This window comes from Scylla paramamosain, chromosome 25, assembly GCF_035594125.1.
Source record: "Scylla paramamosain isolate STU-SP2022 chromosome 25, ASM3559412v1, whole genome shotgun sequence".
NCBI lineage: Eukaryota > Metazoa > Arthropoda > Malacostraca > Decapoda > Portunidae > Scylla > Scylla paramamosain.
This window is the reverse complement of record NC_087175.1, coordinates 20,902,248-20,922,543: the sequence shown is the minus strand read 5'-3', so window position 1 is coordinate 20,922,543 and position 20,296 is coordinate 20,902,248. Positions and strand designations below refer to the sequence as shown.

Below are 20,296 nucleotides of genomic sequence, written 5' to 3'. Positions count from 1 at the left end.
ATGATATAAGTAACTGGGAGACGAGCGTGCCTTTTGTGAGGTGTCCTTATAAGCAGCTGTATTTAAAAGTTATTTAGCTGTAGTTGGTGGATTGGTAGTTATTTAGCTGTAGCTTGTCAATTATGGTAGTTAGAGTTGATTAGTCAATTAAATTAGTCAATTAGCTTCGTTTAAGTAGTTTTTGCTATTTTTTATGTTAAGTTAATTTGTTAGTAAATTAATGACTTTGTTAGATAGTTTAATAGCTTACAACTTAGCTTCACAGTTACATTAGTTAAAATAAGGTGTGATAAGGCTAGGGAAGATAAGATCAAGTAATATCATAATGGATAAGTGAGGCAATGTTAGGTGAGATAAGGCAAAGAAAAGTAGGGTAAGGAAACATTAGGTATGATTAGGTTAGGTAAGTAAACATTAGGTTAGTTAGCTTGGCAGAGGGAAACGAACATTAAAACAAGGTAAATCTAGACTATAATAAGGTAGACAAGACAATGTAACGTATGGTTAGAAAAAATAAAGCAAGATTAAAGTAGGTAAGGTAAGATTATGTTAAATTAGGTTACGTTAGGCAATGTAAGGTTAAGTTAGGTTAGGTTAGGTTAGGTTAGGTTAGGTTAGGTTAGGTTAGGTAAGGAAAAATAAGATTACGTAAGGTAAAATTTAGTGATGGTTGTTTAGGTTAGCTTAAGTAAGGTTAAGTTAGGGGGATTAGATTATAATTAAGTTAGATTAGGTAAGTAAAGTGAAGTTAGATTAGGAGCACAAGATAAACTATTTAGGGTTAGGTTAGGTAAGATGGGTGAGGCTAGGTTAGATAACACGAGTAGGCTAGATTAAGTTAAGTTTGATTAGGAACACGAGAGAAGCTATTTAAGGTTAGTTAGGCTAGATACGTTAGGTTAGTTGGGCGAGGCCAAGTTAGATAATAATAAGTTAGATTGCCAGGTAAGTTACATTAGATTAGAAAGACGTGGGAAGCTGTTCGGTTAAGTGGGGTGAGGTTATGATAGATAAGATTAAGGTAGATTAAATAGGGTAAGTTATATTAAGTTTGGATAGGTAAGCTGCGTAAGGCTGGGTTAGATAACAGGTTATATTAGGTTAGTTACGTTAGCTTAGATTAAGAAGACGAGGGAAACTAGTTAAGATATTCATTCATTCAGTTATTTAGAGCGAAAGGCGAGAATGTTCTTAGCGCAGCGGGAGAAACTGGAAAGCAGGATCTGAAACTTTAAAATTCTCGGACTAAAGGATGAGATGAGGCACCCTGCTCTTCCTCCTCCTGCTCCTCCTCCTCCTGTTCTTCCTCCTCCGCAAACAGCCTTCCGCTCCGCCCACTCCTGCAGCTGCTCTCTCTCTCTCTCTCTCTCTCTCTCTCTCTCTCTCTCTCTCTCTCTCTCTCTCTCTCTCTCTCTCTCTCTCTCTCTCCCTCCCTTCTTATCTCTCTCCTTATCTGTCTCTTCTTATCTCTCTCCCTTCTTACCTATCTCTTCTTATTTCCCTGCTCCTCTTCTCTCTCTCTCTCTCTCTCTCTCTCTCTCTCTCTCTCTCTCTCTCTCTCTCTCTCTCTCTCTCTCTCTCTCTCATCTGTTTCTCCCTACCCTTCTCCCTTTGCTAAATCAACGACAACAACAACAACAACAACAACAACAACAACAACAACAACAACAACACTAATAATTCACCCACCAAACACACGCTATTATAATACAATAACAACAACAACAACAGCAGCACCACCACCACCACAACAACAACAACAACAAACAACAATAACAATATCAGTAATTCACCCAATAGAAAAAACAATCTTCTAATACAACAATACCACCACCACCACCACCACCACCACCACCACCACCACCACCACCACCACCACCACCACCACCAGGCACAAAATAGACTCACGAAACTCAGACAGGCATACCGAGTCTCACCAGCAGCGGCAGTACTTTCTTCTCTTCTTCCCCACCCCTCTCTCTCTCTCTCTCTCTCTCTCTCTCTCTCTCTCTCTCTCTCGCCGGTGCTGTGTAGAGAGACAAGATCGCACAGACACGTAGTAGATGCAAATGTGGCAGAAAAAAAAACACAAAATACAAGGAGGAAAAAAAAAAAAGGGAAATTCTACATATACGTCCTTTATTGCCGAGAGTTTTCCCCGCCGTTACGTTTCCTCATGATTCTGTGCGAGGAAAGTTTTAGTTTTCATGGCTTTAATGTTTTCCGGGTGTGTGTGTGTGTGTGTGTGTGTGTGTGTGTGTGTGTGTGTGTAGGGAGGGAGGGTGAGAAAGAAGGTGGGTGTGTGTTGTGTAGGGTTGGAGGGGAGAGAGAGAGAGAGAGAGAGAGAGAGAGAGAGAGAGAGAGAGCAAAAATAAAGACAAAGACAGACAGACAGAGAGAAAGAGAGACAAAGAGAGACAAGTGACATGACAGCTATCCCCCCCCCCACACACACACCAACACCCCCTACCCCCCACACACGAAGTAAAACACACCACAACACCATTTATCACCACCACCGCTACCACCAACACGGCTAGACATGTCACAGTTTCACAACACGCGGGGACGCAAGAAGGGGAGGGGAGGCGAGGAGCAACAAGCAAGCAGGCAGATACCAGACAGTCTTTCCTATGCTGTACCACGCTAGGGAACTCAGTTTAGCCTCACCTTCCTTTGAATTCACCCAGGAACCTAACTTTCTCTCTGGGCTCTAGCTATGAGAGGCTGGGATGCTTGTGTGTATCTGTGACATATAGAAGAAAAGGAGAATGAAAAAAAAAAGTGTCTTGCTTCAGATGGTGGTGGAATAGAAACAAATACAAGGCAGAAAGATAAGAGGTAAGGCAAGGAAGGAGGTAAATAAAGGAAGGAGAAGGAAAAAGAAAGACAAGAAGGAGAGGGTAAATAAAGGAAGGGAAGTGAAAGAGAGAAAGAATGGAAAAAAAAGTGTTAGATAAAGGAGGGAAGAGAAACAATGAAGGAAAAGGCACAGAAAAGAGGGAAGAAGGGACAAGACAAGAGAAAATAGGATAGGAATAGGCTTAGAGAAAGGACGGAGAGAAAAGAGAAAAGGAAGAAAGGAAAAACAGGAAAGGGAAGAAATTAAATAAAAAAAGAAACCGAGATGGGAGAGAACGATAGGACAAAGATAAAGAAGAAAAGGAAAAGTAAGCATAACAGAGAAAAGGAATAGAAAAAAATAAAGTATGGAAATAGAAAAAAAGAATAACGGATAGAGGAAGTAAAAGAAAAAAAAGGCAATAAAAAGAAAGAAAGGAGGAAAGAAGACAAAGAAAGGAGGAAACAAGGAATAAAAGAAAGAAAAGATGAATAAAAGTTAAGTCTGCAATTGTGGTAAGGAAAAGAAAGGAAAGGAAGGAGAAAAAGAAGGAAGGAAGGAACACAAATGAGGAAAGTGGTACGAAACTGCAATTAATATATTTCTTCAGGCAAAATACAAACAGAATAATGAAATCAGCCTCGCCATCTTGTGCGAATGAAAGAAAAGGAGCAGAAAGGGGCGGAGGAGAATAGAAGGCATTAGTGTTAAATTTTCCTGTGATTTAAAGCAGAGGAAAAGAATAATGAAATCAACTCAAAGTCAGAATACAAACATAATAATGGAATGAACTGCCTTGTTTTGCACGAATAGATGAAAACCACATTAGTATTTTTTTTGAGACGAAGGAGAATAAAGGACATTAGTTCTTTGCTTGTGGTTCAAAAGAGGAAATAATCGAACCAACTCGTCAAAATCTAAACAGAATAATGAAATCAGCTTCATTATCTTGTTCGAATGAATAAACCACATTTTTTTTTTTATGAAAGGAACGAGGGAAAATAAGGAACATTAGTGATAAATTTGCTTGTGGTTTAAAATAGATGATGAAATAATTAAATCAACTCCTCAGAATCTAAAATGAATAATGTAATGAAGTGCCTTACCTTGTACTGATGAATGAAAACCACACTTGTTTTTATGAAAGGAACAAGGGAGAATAAGGAACATTGTGATAAATTTCCTTCTGCTTCAAAGTAGAGAAAAAAATAATGAAAGCTACTCAACTTTGTTACCTTGATTTAAAATAAGCTAAGAAATAATGGAATCTGATTCTTTATGTAAAAAAATATATTACTTGCTTCGTATCTTTGATTTAAACTATTACTACTTCTTCTTTCGGCTGCTCCCATTTAGGGGTCGCCACAGCGGATCACTCTTCTCATAAATCAGTATTGAAGGGAAATAGTGTGCGATTGTATAACCATTTTGATGTCACTTTAAAACAGAGACGAAAATAATAAATGAAAAAAAAAATCGAGACAAAATGATCCGCTTCCAGATTCAAAATAGACCAAAGATGGTAACTCACATGAATTTTCTTGAAAGAATTAACAAATAATAATTTCCTTGGCGTATTTTTCAGTAAATGGAGCGAAGAATGAAAGACTTTAGATATAAAATTTTTTGTGGCTCCAAATTAAGAGCAAATGATGCACTCCCTGATCCAAAATAAATAAAAAAACAAACAAACAAAATCGCTTCTCTTTCACGAATGAATGAAAAATATAGAATTTCCACGGCATTGCTTTTAGTGAATGGGCCGAAAAATAGTTGACCAAGAAATTTCTCTCTGGTTCAAAATCGTGACCAAACAATGCACTCGCCGGTAAGTCAGCTGTCTTGTGCCACTGAATAAATAACACAGAGTTGCCTTGGGACGAAGATAGCGAGACTTTGGCGATCGATTCCTTTCCAGCTCAGAATAAGACAAAACAGCGAAACCAAATCCACTGTTCGTTCCTCTCGCTAAAAAGAAAAATAAATGTCTAAAAATAAAATAGATAAATAAATAAATAAAATGAATGAATAAATAAAGATAAATAAATAAATAAATAAATAAATAAAAATTACTCATGTTGCGCAAATAAACGACTAACATACGAGTTTCCTTAGCATTTTATTTATTTATTTTTTTTTATAATGAATAGGGCGGGGACTAAGAGAGACAAATTCCTTGACAGCTCAGAATCAAGACGAAACAAAGAAGGCAACTCAACTCCACGTCTCTCAAAAAAAAAAAAAAAAAAACACGTCTCAAAAAAAAAAAAAAAAAAAAAAAATCAGATCCCTTATCTTGCACGAGTGAATGAAAACAAGACTGCCTTCGTACCTCCCACTGAATGGAACACGCACACACGCACACACGCACAGAGAACAAGCCGTTGTAATATAATACCCTACGTGCAGCTCATCAAAAGAAAAGCGACGGGGAAATACTACACGAGTTCTGTTATCGGTGCGTGATGAATTAAAAACCCGCTTCTTATCGCAGTGCTGAACTGAAGCCTCGCTATCGCCGCCTTTCACCGCCGCTGCCTCGACTGACACGCGGAAATGGGGGAAGTGAAAAGGTCGGGCAGGCGTATGAAGGAAAGGGAACCGGAGGAGGGAGAGGAATTGAAGGGGATGAGGTTGTGGTGTGTGTGTGTGTGTGTGTATGTGCCAGGGGATTCAAGAAATAAAGGGAAGGGTGTAGCTGGTGCTGGGACGAAGGGCAAAGGAAGAGGAGATTGGAACACAGGAGATGCAGTGAGTGTTGGTATGTGTGTGTGTGTGTGTGTGTGTGTGTGTGAATGCCAAGGGGTTGAAGAAGTAAAGGACAGGGTGTGGTTGATACTAGAGTGAAGGAAGAAGGGACAGGAGAGATGACCACAAAACAGGAGATACAATGAGTACTTACATCTGATAAGCTGTAATGAAGAACAGGAGAAGGATGTAGAATATCAGAGTGTAAGGAAGTGCAGAAGAAGGGTGAGAGTGCCTGTTAGGATGTAGGGAGAGAAGGAAAGGATGACATATGCTATGGGAGTAAAGGAATGGGAGAAAAAAAAAAAATCACAGTTAGCTAAAATAAAATGCAAAGGAATATACAGGATGCAGATGTTAGCTAGGGCGTAAGGAAGAGAAACAAGCTATAGGATGAAGAGTGTTAGTCTTTGCTGTGTGATAAGGAGGAGAATGAAAAGGAGAATACGTTGGTGTTAGGGTACTGAGAAGAATAGTTTAAGAAGATACAGGTATTACATAGGGTGCAAGGAAGAGAAACAGACGATAGGGTGGGGAGTGTGTCTACCGTGAGAAAGGAAGTGAAGGAAATAAGGGTATGGGTATTTGAGTGTTGAAATGTAGGGTGAAGAGGTGAAGGGAAAAAGAGGGTTTAGATATTAGGGTGCTGAGAGAGAAGGAAGGTGTGTGTGTGTGTGTGTGTGTGTGTGTGTGTGTGTGTGTGTGTGTGTGTGTGTGTAGGCGCAGGGGTGAAGATATAGGAGAGGTGTGGATGGGTGTGGATGTCTGTTTGAGTGTAGCATCGTAACAGTTTGTGCAGCAGGGAGTGACTGGGATAAAGTTTGGGAATGTGGGTCTGTTGGTTTCACGATTACCCTCAATTTTTCGGGCAATTTTTCTCACGTGTAACTCTGAGGAATTTCTTCTTGTGTCGATGATTAAAGTCCGTGACAGAAAAAAAAATATTGAAAGAAAGGGTTCGTTGATGAAAGAAACGAAGGTAAAAAGAAAAGTAAAGACAAAATGTTCAACGCGCACAACTTTGACTAATTCAGGGAAAGGAAAGATTAAAAGCCAATACATCGAGGAAATAAAAGAAGAAAGGAAAAAAAAAAATGATTTCCGGTGACGTCTCATTGTCCCAGAAGATGAATTGGTGCGCACACACACACACACACACACACACACACACACTACTACTACTACTACTTCTACTACTACTACTACTACTACTACTACTACTACTACTAGTTACATCTACGACAACAACAACAACAACAACTACTACTACTACTACTACTACTACTACTACTACTACTACTACTACTACTACTACTACGACTAGCTTCACGTGACAAGGAATAAGAAAAAAGAAAAGAAAGGAAACAGCATTAATTACTTCAACAAAAATTAGCAAAATCTGGTTCTCATTAAGGAAGATTCTGAAAATTCGAATCTGTGCCGTTTGTAAATGAGGTGAGGTTAGGTTAGGTTTGGTTAGGTTAGGTTAGGTTAAATGAGGTTAGGTTAGATTCGGTTAGGATAGGTTAGGTTAGGTTAGATTAGGTTAAATGAGATTAGGTTATATTCGGTTAGGATAGGTTAGGTTAGGTTAGGTTAGGTTAGGTTAGATTAGGTTAAATGAGATTAGGTTATATTCGGTTAGGATAGGTTACATCAAGTTAGGTTAGGTCATGTTAAGTCCAATGAGGTTGGGTTATATTAGGTCCAAAGAGGTTAGGTTAGGTGAGATTCGGTTAAGATAGGTTATGTACAGTTAGTTAAGGTTAGGTCAGATTACGTTAGGTTAAGGTATGTTAGGTGATATTAAATAATGTTAGGTTAGGTTAGATCTTATCTTTTCGATTTGTTTGTTTTGTTTTTTGTATTTTCATAGGTATTTTTATGGGAACACGAGAGCTCTTAATTGGAACTGTTATTACACACACACACACACACACACACACAGACACGAAAACAGGACATGGGGAGAAAAAAGCAAACACTACCACGTGTTTTATAGGTAAGAAGGGAAGGGTCGAGAGAGAGAGAGAGAGAGAGAGAGAGAGAGAGAGAGAGAGAGAGAGAGAGAGAGAGAGAGAGAGAGAGAGAGAGAGAGAGAGAGAGAGAGCAAGCGAGCAAACGTGAAATACTGAAAAATGTGACTTCTTTCCTTTTTTTACTTCTTTTTTTTTTCCTTGTCGAACGAAGCAATTTTCCCTCAAACTCCAGTGTCCGGATGAAGGAGTTTTGATTTTCGCAGCGATCTATTGAAGGCGAGGCAAACTGTGTCCCCTCGCTGCCAAGTGTGTCTGTGCAGGTGTTGGAGCAGCTGCCCTTAATTGACCTAATTTGGTCTGAATTAACTTAATTTAACCTGACACAATCTAATATAACCTAACTTAACCTAATGTAACCTTGCCTCATCCAACCTAACCTAACCTAACCTAACCTAACCTAACCTAACCTAACCTAACCTATTGTAACCTACCTTAACTAACCTAACTTAACCTTATTTCGACTAATTCAACCTAACATAACCTTCATTTGATCGTAAACTAACATAACCTATTTTGATCTAATCTGGCCCAACTAAACTTAACCGAACATAACCTAATTTGACCTAGTTTAATGTAACTTAAGCTAACCTAAAGTGACCTTACTTACCCTAACCTAACCTAACCACACTAAATCTAACCTAACATTTGACCTAACTCGGGTACAGGATTGATGATATTAGATTTGAAAAAGGGATTGTAGATTGAAAAAAGGGAAGTAGATTGTTAGGTGAATGGAATAGACTTAATAATCAGGTTAGTGTTGAGTCAGTAGGGAGTTTTCAAAGATCAGACAAATTTATGGGTAAGGATGATGGTGAATATAAATTAGTATGTTTTGTACAGGGACTGCCACGTGTAGGCCTGATGGCTTCTTGCAGCTTCCCTTATTTTTTTATGTTCTTTTGTTCTTATTTATGCTCTCGTATTTTAATTTCTCACCGCCGTCACTTGTGCAGGAGTCAACATTGGTCTCGCTGCCTCACCTGCGCAATGATTTTTTTTTCTTTTTTTCTTTTTTAGTGTCGCTGCTTCTGCCACTGGGTCAAGAGCTACATTCAGCCCAGATCTCCGGCAGAGAAATCAATGCATAGCGATCAGAGGTAACACTATTCGCGCATTACGATTCATCTTTAGAAGCGTTTACAGCAGAAGTCCAGCAGTAATATTAGAGTTATATTTGGCACGGACCAGGAATCTAGACTGCCATTACCAGTCAGGGGAGTAATTTGTTGTTAGCGTCATACCTGTTCATTGCAATATTACCTGCATTTTGAATAATTTCGCCTTTCATTTTCAAACGACAGATGATTCCTTGGGTGCTCGTGGGTGTTTTTTCCTGTTCATACTGCATTTTTTTTTATAAACTATCACTATACACTTGTAATAACTTCAAAACACACTAACTGTATTTTAAAACATTTCTTTCTGTCACCAGGGAAATTTTCCAAGTACAGAGTCTTCAGATTCTAGTAGGTGACTTTCCCTATTATCAGTAGTCTTGTAAACACCCTTGAAAACACACAAAACTCACCACTAGACAACCAAACGTTAGAGAATACCTAAGGTTGGGTTAGATCAGGTCAGGTCAGGTTAGTATAAGTTAGATCAGATCCATTACAAAAAGAAAGCCAATATTCTACCCTGAGACACAAAGAAGCCGACTCGCTCGTCCCGTGGCAGCACGTAGAATGTACCACGACACATATACGCACACATACTCGTATTTCCACTTTTCACAACGCCTACGCTCCTATCATGAGAAATGCATTAAAGATAGCGGCACCAGCACGTTTTTCCGTCACGCTGCAAGCTCCGGGAAGTGTGTTCGCTGAGTGGCGGGAAGGTCTTGCAGCGTGACAGCCTGGGCTCGAGTGTTGGCGCCTGCAGGAGGTGAGGCAGGCAGGGAACACAAAACACACAAAGGGAAAACGAACTATAGCAGAACTGTTGGGTCTGATGATACTGCTTGGTTATTCTTGTCTTATGCGTGTGAAAAGGCTGGGGAAAGTGTAAAAAGGAGACAAGAAGGTGAGACACGCAGGAAATACGAAACACAAGAAGGGAAAAACAAAACTATACAAGATGTGATGGCTCTGACGATAGTGTTTTGTTGTGCTTGTTTTATACGTGTGAAAAGGCTGGACAAGTGTACTAAAAAGGAGACAAGAAGGTGAGACATAAAGGAAGCACAAAACACACGAAGGGGAAATGAAACTGTACAAGATCTGTTGAGTCTCGTGCTGGTCTTTGGTTGTGCGTGTTAAGAGAGCTGGCAAAGACAGAGAAATGAAGGAAGGATGGGAGAAGAGGGAGGCAGAGAGCGAGAGGAAGGGGAGGAAAGGAGAAAAAGGAAAAAGGAAGGTAGGGAGGTTGGAAAAGAGGTAACAAGGGTCTCTCAATTACCAGTTCATACACACCCCCCCAAAAAAAAAAAAAAAATAATAAATAAAAATAAATAAATAAATGAAAATAAATAAATAAATAAAAAATAAATAAAAATTGTCTTTCTTGCTTGTACTCGTGAACTGGCTAAGTTCTTTGAAATAATATTCTACTTTCAGTACCAGAGGAGACTTAATGAAACTATATTGATAAGAAAATGCAGTCTTTTATATCTTAATTGGCCAACCTCATTGAAATATTCTCTTTCTACATTTTCTTTTCTTTCTTTTTTTCTTCTTTGAAACAATATTACGATCTGGCATTCTGTTTTAGTTCATTTTTGTCCCTAACCATTCTCACTAATACAGAGAAAAGAAAACATCTTAGTAAATGTAAAACCATAATGTTTATGTCTGTCTATCTCTCTACCTGTGTGTCTATCTATCTCTTCTCTAAGACAGCTTCTAAGGGGAAAAAATAAAATATGCATTGCTCTGGTCAATAAAATGTCTATCTATCTCTCTACCTGTGTTTCTATCTATATATTCTCTGAAACAGCTTCTAAGGAAAAAAAAAATGAAAAATATGCATTGCTCTGGTCAACAAAATGTCTATATATCTCTCTATCTGTCTGTCTATCTATCTATTCTCTAAGATAGCTTCTAAGTAAAAAAAAAATGAGAATTATGCATTGCTGTGGTCAACAAAATGTCTATCTATCTCTCTATCTGTCTATCTATCTATTCTCTAAGATAGTTTTTATGGAAAAAAATATGCATTGCTCTGGTCAATAAAATGTCTATGCATCCACTATCCATCCATTCGCGGAGGCAGCTTGTGATGAAAGAGAACAGTAGAAAGAATTGTCATACCACACACGGGAGAGCTAAGGCTTAGTCCTGTACGTTAATGTAGCCACAGCGGCACATCATCACATCCTCACGTCACCATCAGTGTGTGACCAATAGCCTTCACCCAGCCAATAAGGTACAGGAATCGACAGTCACACACCACACAGGGAAGGGACGTGTTGCTACTGGACGCTGGACAGTAGCACATTATCACATCATTATTAGTGTGTTGTTCAAGCTCCCTTCCAACACTTAGGAGAGCTTAGCCACACCATGATGTTACTCACTGAATGGTTCCAATATAGCGTTTGTTTGTTTGTGTGTGTGTGTGTGTGTGTGTGTGTGTGTGTGTGTGTGTGTGTGTGTTCGTAATTGTTCTTTTGTAATTGCATTTTTGTAGAATTGAATTATGCTCATCGTGTCTTGTCTTTCATTTCTCTCTCTCTCTCTCTCTCTCTCTCTCTCTCTCTCTCTCTCTCTCTCTCTCTCTCTCTCTCTCTCTCTCTCTCTCTCTCTCTCTCTCGTACTGCAGTGCATCCTACCTCTTTTTCTTTCTTCTGTGACGTGCTTTTTTTAATACAAAACATTTCCTCAGATATTTTTATCAATATTGCAACATACCTTCTAACTCTTTAATATTGCGTCTCTCTCTCTCTCTCTCTCTCTCTCTCTCTCTCTCTCTCTCTCTCTCTCTCTCTCTCTCTCTCTCTCTCTCTCTCTCTCTCTCTCTCTCTCTCCCCACCCACGGTAACTCCACACATACGCCAATAATTAAGCGAAAGAGAAGCAACAGCAATCGATCAGCCCACCTCTCCACCGCCACTGGAGCCTCAGAGAACATGCACCAAGTCTCTCTCTTGCTGTGTGCGGGGCGGGAGCTCTGTGTGTGTGCGTGGGTGGGTGGGCGGAACAAAAAGCACCTTAACACTTCCACTGGCCCGCCTCGCCTCTCTTCGCCTCGCCTCGCCCTCCTCCTTTGCAGCGGCTCCGAAGAATGTTTATATTTACCCTTCGCTAGCTCATTTTCTCTCACGTTGTGCTTACCAAAGAAGAGTGAAGGAAGAGTGTGAAGATGTGGAGTGCGGGAGGATTAAAGGACGCACGCTGAAAGGAAGGAAACGAAGGAAGAAATGAAAGGAAGGAAGAGGAAGAAGGACCACGAGGGGATGCCTGCTAAAAGGAAGAAGAAGAAGAAGTAAAAGAAGGAAAAGGAAGAAGGGATGCAGCTGGAGATAAGAAAGGGAGGAATGCACAAGGGAGATAAAAGGAGGAAGGAGGGAAGGAAACGAGAAAACAGAGGAGGAAGAGAGAGAGAGAAGGTGATGGAGGGGAGGGAGGTGTGGGTGCACTGGGAGACAAGAAAGGGAGGAATGCACAAAGGGGAGAAAAGGGAAAGGAAAACAGAAAAGAATGGAGGGAGACAGGAAGAGGAGGGTGGAGAGAAGAGAGGGAGGGATAAATTGAAATAGATTGGGAACAGAAAGGAAAGGATGCAGGGAAGGTAATGAAGGAGAGAAGGAAGAGAAGGAGACAGAGAGAGAGGGATGAAAGAAGGAAGGGAAGGAGGGGCAGAGAGAGGAAGAGAAGGAGAAAAAGTGGGAAGGGAGAAAAGAAAGACGAAGGAAAGATGAATGGAAGAAGAGAAGAGAAGGAAGAAAGAAGGAAGTAAAAGATAGAAGCGAAAGAGAAGGAAGGGAAGGAAAGGAAGAAGAGAAGAAGGAAACAAAGATTAAGAAAAATAAAAAAAAAGTAAAAAAAAAGAGAATAAAAGAGAGAAAGGAATCGAGAGAAGAATAGGCAAAGACGAAAAAAAAAAGAAGAGGAAGAAGATGAAGAACAGGAAAATAACCAAATGGAAGAGGAGGAAGGGGAATAAGAGAAAGCTGCGGCGAGAAAGAAAATGGGAAGGAGAAAATATCATGAGCAAAACATTGAGTGTGGGAACAGAGATAGACAGAGGCAATGCAAGACAGAAAACGGACCCACAGAAAATGAACGATGAGGGGAGGAAGGCTAAGAGAATGAAACGGGGACGAGGGAAGCAGCTGAAAGACAGAGAGAGAGAGAGAGAGGGAGAGAGAAATGAAGAGAGAGAGAGAGAGAGAGAGAGAGAGAGAGAGAGAGAGAGAGAGAGAGAGAGAGAGAGAGAGAGAGAGAGAGAGAGAGAGAGAGAGAATAAAGAAAACAGAGAAAATGACAATAGGAGGAGGAAGAGGAGGAGGAGAGGAGGAGGAGACAAAGTTGAGAAGAGGGAGTTTGAGGGAAGACAAGGGCATTTCATCAATAACTTTTTGCAACACTTTAAAAAATAAAAGCCTAAATACTCGTAGGAAGACAAGAATTACGTCATGATTGGGTATTGTTGTGACTGAAGGACCAACAGGCAGACTGAGTGGCTGACTAACTGACGGACTGACTGAGTGACTGACTGAATGACTGAATGATTGGTTGATTCACACACTGATTTAAAGTACTTTCCGTGGATAAGATAATTAGATAGATAAGTAGGTAGGTAGATGGATAGATAGGAAGATAGATACATAAATATAGGTAGGTGAGTAGATAGGTAGATAGATAGAAAGAAAGACAGATATATGTATGGCTAAACAGATAGATGGATGGATACCTACATAAATAGAAATATAGATAGAAAGATAGATAGATAGATAGTGATACATACATTCATATATACATACATACATACATACATGGATAAACAGAGAAACAGATTTAAAATTTGAGAATGAAAAATACCTTCTATGGGAAAGATAAATAAAAGATAGACAGACACATACATAGACAAAAAAACAAAAAAATAAAAAAAACAGACAGACAGACAGACAAACACACATACAAACAAATATATCTACCGTGCTTTCAATTAAACAAAACACCTGAACACATACACAGACACACTAACAAACAGACTGCATGCCAGACTAACGCACAGACACATTAACTGGAATAAGACACCACAACAGCAGTGATCAAAGGCGCCAACAAAGGAAGCGTAGTCCAGCCTTTTCTCACACAGGCGCCACGATGCAGGAAGACCCCCGCCTCCTCCCTCCCCTCCTTCTCCTCCTTGCTGCTCACTCGCGACCTTGAATAATTAACAGATGCTTTTTGGAATGAGTGATGAGTGTAGGTTAAAAATTGTGAGGAAGTATATGAATTTTTATTTTTATTTTTTTTTGGCGGAAATGTTGTGATGAGAGGTTGGAAAAGTATATGAACGGCTTTTGCGCTTTTTATTTTCATTTTTATTTTTGTTTTTTTTTATTCAAAGGTTGTTTATCACACGGGAATTAGCGAGCGAGATGTTTATTGCATGAAAATTAGTGGGATTACTGCAGGGAAAAATATTAGGAAACATATTAATTATTTTGTCAGAAACGGAAGGAAATGTAAAGCAACAGCTTGTATTCATTTATTGATCAATTATTTCCATTATGTATTTTATTTTTTTTTTAGTTTTGCAGTTTCTAATGTTTTTTTTTTTAGACGAGTATTAGTGAGATGTGATTTTTTTGCTACTACTGTTATTCGGAAAAGATGAAAAAATGAAGGTGTATATTTGTTTCCTTCTTTATTTAATGCTTTTTTTTTTTATTTGTTCTAATGGTTTATTACACGAGTGTTAGTGAGATGGTTTTTTATTTTACTACTGATGTTACGCAGAAGAGATGAAAAAATTAAGGTGTCTATATTTTGTCTATTTACAGTTTCTTCTTAATATCTGTACGCATTTTAAATTTTTTTTTTTAATGACTAATCACGTATGAAAATCTGATGGAAAGTAGAATAGTTTTGCCACGAGTGTTAAAGTGAGAGTCGGGAAATAATGACGTAAGGTTTTCTCAGTTTTCCTTCTCCAAACATTTGCACACACGTATTTCTAGAATGGATGGTCATGCATGAAATCTGATGGAAATAAGGTGATTTTTGCCACTCTCATATTGGGATGAAAGTTAAGAAGTATTGACTTATTTTCATGTTACTTATTATTATTTTTTTTTTTTTCATTTATATAGTTTGTGTATTTTTAGAATGGTTTAAAATTACATGACAAACTAGTGGAAATATGATAGTTTTTGTCCATAAGTGTTAATATGAGAGACAGCATACAGTATTGATGTATTATTTTGTTATTACAGTTTCCTCATTTTTTTTTTTTTATATTCATACATGTGTTTTTGGAAAGACTGTGTGAAAAAACTGTAAGCAATATTTCTCTTTCCAGGAATATCAAGAGAATACATAAAATAAATAGATAAATAGATAAATAAATAAATAAATAAATAAATAAATAAAATATAATTACAAGTATCATCATTTTAGACAATTATCTTTCCAACATACATATTTTGTGAATGGGTAATTACCACACGCAAAAAATCAAGCATAGTACTTATTTATTTATTTATTTATTTATTTATTTTTTTTTTGCCACTGATGTAACGAAGGGCGATAAAAGTAGAGATTAATTATTTTCATGCTTTTATTTTCACATTTTCCTTTCGACATTTATGCATTTTTGGAAAGACTTAAGCACTGCGAGGACAAGTTAGTTAGGATTCATTCATGTATTCATTCAGCGCACGTGCAGCTTTGGACACGTGCGCGTCACAGTGTTAGTTCTGAAATATTCACGCGCATAGCAATGACCTACGCGCGGTTTTTACAACGCACGACTTACCTTGCTGGGAAATTTAAAAAAGGTAACTTAAATATTTATTCACGCTCACTTTTCATGACGTGAAGCAAATACGTTTTTTTTTTTTTTCATGATTTTTACTTTTTTTATCTTATTTATGTATTTATTCTTTTTTTTCATTTTCAAGATGTGTAGCAGTTTTTTTTTTTCTAAAGGGATTTCTATTTGTTTTATTTATTTATTTTTTTAACATTTTTTGAGCATTTATTTTGCGTGGTATTTCGTTTTTATAAGTTCCTTAATCATTCTCTTCATACTTCATTGCTTTACTTTTCTTTTAGAGTTTCTTAATGCACTTTTAACTTCATTTCTTTTCATTATTTTTTTTTTCTACCAGTAACACAAAATACCTTGAGGCCACGGAGTCTAGACAGCATCATTCTTTTAAACTTTCATCACTTTCATTACTTTCTTTCAGAGTTTCTTAGTGTACTTTTAACTTCAATTTTTTTGACCGGTAATAAAAGTCTAAAGACGCGGAAGTCTAGGCAGGATGTCTTATTAATTTTTCATGGTTTACTTTCTTTTCCAGTTCCTTAATGTACGTCAGACTTCTTTTTCATCCATCTTTTTAACCAATAATGAAAAGTCTCAGGTCTCGGGAGGCTGGGCAGCTTCAGGTTTACAAGTAGCAGCTCGCCACAAGACTTCGATCTCACGTGAAGATTTGATGCCCTGCCGTTCTACTCGCCTCGGATACATCACTACCCTGACAGCTTCCGTCCAGACCATTAAATTAGGGACACAAACTGATATGATTGCGAGAGATACTGAAGTGTGGCAAGATATCTGTGTATACCTTTCTGCCTTTTACTTATTGGTTAAGGAGGAGAACGAACAAGTAATATGAAGAAGAGATACATTGATAACCATCCAGACAACTTCCTTCCAAACAATTATAAAAAAAAAACTGACATAATTACGAAAGATATTGAAGTGTGGTAAGATTTCTGTGTATATCTTTTCGCCTTTTATATATTAACTAAGGAGGAGGATGCACAAGAAATAAGAGACACATCGCCACCCAGACAGCTTACAGACCATTGGATTTAGGGAGAAGCTGCTTACTACTGAGGGAAACTAAAATGTGACCAAGATATTTTGTATACATTCCACCTTTGATTTATTAATTTACGAGGGTGAAATACAAGGAGTAAGAAGAAACACATCCTCATTCTTACATCTTCCTTCCATTTCACTGAGGATATAAACTGATGTGGTTATGAGAGAGAGTGAGGTGTGGTAAGATTTTTTGTGTACCGTTTTGCTTTTTATGTATTATTTAAGGAGGATGAAGCACAAAGAATATGAAGAAGAGATATATTGATACTCCGACATCTTATTCCTTACATACCATTAAACAAAGGATTGAAACAGATATATTCGTTAATGAGGGATACTGAAATGTGGTAAGGTGTTTTATTTACCTCTCACATTTTATTTGTTACCTAAGGAGAATGAAACACGAGGAATAATAAGAAGGGATGCACTGATACCCTGAAAGCTTTCCTCCACGCCATAAATTTGGGACAGAGACTGATATAATTACTAGTGAGGGATAATACAGTCGGGGTTTGATATTTCACGTGATCTTTCGCATTTTTTATTAACTTTTGAGGATGAAACACAAGGAATAAGGAGTGAACGGTCGCTACTCATACAGAATCATAGACCATTAGATTTTTTTGTTTTTATGTAAGAGGGGCACCGGCCAAGAGCAACACAACTATAATAAAGAAAGCCCCAAACTGAGTCAAAAGCGGTCGTAAAAACAAATAAAGAATAAGTATTTGATTGCCACCATAAACTGATATACTTGTTACTCCAACATGCAACAATTCATGTCACTAACAGCAACGTATGGAGTCTCTACAGGCATCTACAAGAACGACGGGAATATAAAAGAATAGGTTTTGCAACTTCTACGTAGTGCAATGTTTGAAGGTCGCTGCAGAACAAGAAAGATGTCGGAGAGGGGTTAGTAGTTAAGACAAGATGTGTCAAATAAACAGCAGTGAATGTGTTAAGTGTGGTAAGATTCTTTATGCGCTTGGAGCCTTTCATTTCTCAGTCAAGGAGGAAGAAACACAAGGAATAACAATTTTTAAAGATATTTTTTTTCTTTTTCTTTTTCTTTTTTTTTTTTTTATGTGGGGGGGCACCAGTCAATGGCAACAAATTTAAAAGAAAACAAAAAAGGCCCACTGAGGTGCCGGTCCCCAAACAGAGTCAAAAGCGGTTTAGAATTTTGAGTGAAGGGTGTGTGTGTGTGTAATTGATTAGGTTCATGTAGTTTTGTGTGAAAGAAGAGAGTTGTCTTTAGAGGGCAGGCTGTGACTGCCTCCTTGTGTTGTGAGACACAAAGGGAAGCGCTCATTGAGGTCACAGCTGGGTTATTGATGAGTTCACAGCACCCCCTGATCCAGTGCTTCAGACCTGACTGGGAGTAGTTATCGTTTTGGCAGGTGTCTACTGCCTCCGCCAGCTGATACATTACTACTCTGACAGTTCCTTCCAAACCAGAAATTAACAACATAAAGCGATATTATTACTACTGTTCGATAGTAAATTACGATGAGATCTTTTATACACTTTTTGTCTTTTACTGACTTAGGAGTGGAAAGTGATGGGAAGTGATAGAAACTGATATAATTACTACTGTGGGATACCAAAGCGTTATAAGATTATTTGTATACATTTTGCCTTTCCTATATTGACTTAGAATAAAAAAAGGGAGGGAGAATCTTGTGGTAGTAAAAAAACTTATTACTACGTGTAGCCCTGATGACTTCTTGTGGCCTTCCTTTATTTTCTTACTTGTTTTGGTAAATGAAAATGTGTTAACCAGGTCCATAGAATTTCCAGGATCTGCCCAGCTCTACAAGGTCCTGGTACTACCCTCCCAGTGGTCCAATCAGGTGTTGCTGGCCCAAACAGCTTCCAGAACCCCCAAAGTATTCCACGGGCCCATTAGCAACCATCCGAGTGGTCCCTAAGAATTTGCATCACTTTCCCAGCAATGCATGGTCCCAGTACAACCTTCTCAGTAGTCCCAGTAGATGTGAGTGGTCCTTAATGACTCCCTAACTCTATACAGTCCCGGTACACTCACTTGTGGCCACATCATTTGTGATTGGTCTCTCCCGGGACTTCTACAATTCTTCATGTTCCCAGTGCAATATTGGAAGTGGTCCCTACGATTCCCAGGACTCCTACAATTCCCCATGGTCCCTTCCAGTGGTCCCAAAGATTTTCCAGCACCTCCCCAGCTCACCACAGTCGCAGCACACCCCTCCCAGTGGTCCCAGCAGGTGCCAGTGGTTCCTTTCCTGGAGTTTTGTGAGTATTGGCCAGACTCAACTTGGCGCAAAACTATTCCCTCATCTTGGGCGCCGCAGCTGCTGCTTCATTCCCTCACCCGTCCGTCCATTCATCATTCATTCGCTCATGCATTCCGGCACGTATTCTTTCGATCAGTGCAGAAATTATTCCCGGAACTTCTTCGTCTAACTTTTATTTCCTTCTTTCTCTTTCTTGTTCTTTTTTTTTTGTGTCCGTCTAGCTGGCCCTCTCTCTCTCTCTCTCTCTCTCTCTCTCTCTCTCTCTCTCTCTCTCTCTCTCTCTCTCTCTCTCTCTGTATGCATGTTCGTTTGTTTGTCTATTCAGCCATCTAGCAGTCAGTCAATTACTCGTAGTTTATCTATCTAAATATCATGGAGAGAGAGAGAGAGAGAGAGAGAGAGAGAGAGAGAGAGAGAGAGAGAGAGAGAGAGAGAGAGAGAGAGAGAGAGAGAGAGAGAGAGAGAGAGAGAGAGAGAGAGAGAGAGAGAGAGAGAGAGAACCAGTCAGCCAGCCAGCCAGCCAGACACACCCACTCACCCACCATCCTCCCGACCAACACGCACATCCATCCCTCATCTTCCGACACACACACACACACACACACACACACACACACACACACACACACACACACACACATAAGCCACCGGATTTCGTCATTGCAGGAGAGACATTAAACATTTCGAAATTGGTCTTGGAGTGGTGGGAAGGCGGATGTCTTTAAAGAGAGGCGCGTGTTGCATCTACCAGGGGATGGATATGACTTGAATACGAGAACACCCGTCGCTCTCAGGCCCGCCAGACTCAAGCCTCATAGAGCACGTTCAGTGAGGCGCGAACGGGGCAAAGAAGGAACGCAAGGGAACACAAAGGAAGAACAAATAGCGGAAGGGTTTTTTTTTTTTTTCTTTCTTTATGAGGTTGTTTGTGAATGATAAGCTGCTGTGGAGGGAGAGAGAGAGAGAGAGAGAGAGAGAGAGAGAGAGAGAGAGAGAGAGAGAGAGAGAGAGAGAGAGAGAGAGAGAGAGAGAGGACCAGATATAAAAGACATCACAACACGCCCACTGATGAGTAATATTGCTCGGATTAATTATCTCGTCTCCCTTTCCCATACTCTCTTGCTTTCACCTGCCGCCGCCTTCGCTCTCTCTCTCTCTCTCTCTCTCTCTCTCTCTCTCTCTCTCTCTCTCTCTCTCTCTCTCTCTCTCTCTAAGCCCTTACTTAATTCCCGCGTCGATAAATTGATACCTGCTACACTACACCTCCTCCTCTCCTCTCTTCTCGTCTCCTAGTTCATTCCTCCTTCCTCCTCCATTTCTTCCTTCCTCCTCCTCCTCCTCCTCCTCCTCCTCCTCCTCCTCCTCCTCCTCCTCCT

General features: G+C 39.2%; 1 protein-coding gene across 1 annotated transcript in view; it reads left to right on the top strand.

Annotated features, from left to right (window-relative positions):
* LOC135113341 (hemicentin-2-like) overlaps positions 1 to 20,296 on the top strand; it is a 125,121-nt gene that overhangs the window by 1,346 nt on the left and 103,479 nt on the right. The gene's annotated exons all lie outside the window — the stretch shown is intronic.